Below are 667 nucleotides of genomic sequence, written 5' to 3' on the forward strand. Positions count from 1 at the left end.
CCCCTTTTTTTTCATTTATCTTTCCCCAGTGGGAGAGAAGGATATTAGAGATGATAGAGATGAACGAATTTACAAATAAAGCTTTGTTAGCTTTTCCATCTGCTTAGTTTGCTGCCTTTGAAGTCTGTTGTTCCCATACACATGTTGTTGTTCCCATACAAATGAACATGTTAATGTGTTTCCAATTTGATGGAAGGGGGTGCACTGGGGGAAGAGACCAGGCTAGTCTAGTGCCAGTGGAGGGGGGGGGGGGGGAAACCAGTGCAAAAATCATGCCCAACATCTGCAAGTTGAATGAAATACAAGTTGACCTTGCAGTTAAAAAAAGGAGGAGAAGTCCAGCTTCTGGCAGGTGCAGACAAAGTAGTATTAACTCATCTCTCTCCTTGTGTCTCTTCAGCCCCCGATCACCGGCCCGGGTTGTCCTGGTGCTGCACACATCACAACCTGTCTGATGGACTGGCCACTCAGTGACTGGGGCAGGATGTCGCTCCAGTCACAGATTGGCTGAGAGGCCAGTCCATCTGCTGGGACAGGCATGCATGGTTATTTTATCTAGAAACCCAGACATCACACATGATATAGTCTGACCAAGCAACCAATCTTAGTAATTAATGTTCTGAGATTATATTATAAAGAGACCATGTACTGTAGACATTTGGTTTTA

This window comes from Dendropsophus ebraccatus, chromosome 5, assembly GCF_027789765.1.
Source record: "Dendropsophus ebraccatus isolate aDenEbr1 chromosome 5, aDenEbr1.pat, whole genome shotgun sequence".
NCBI lineage: Eukaryota > Metazoa > Chordata > Amphibia > Anura > Hylidae > Dendropsophus > Dendropsophus ebraccatus.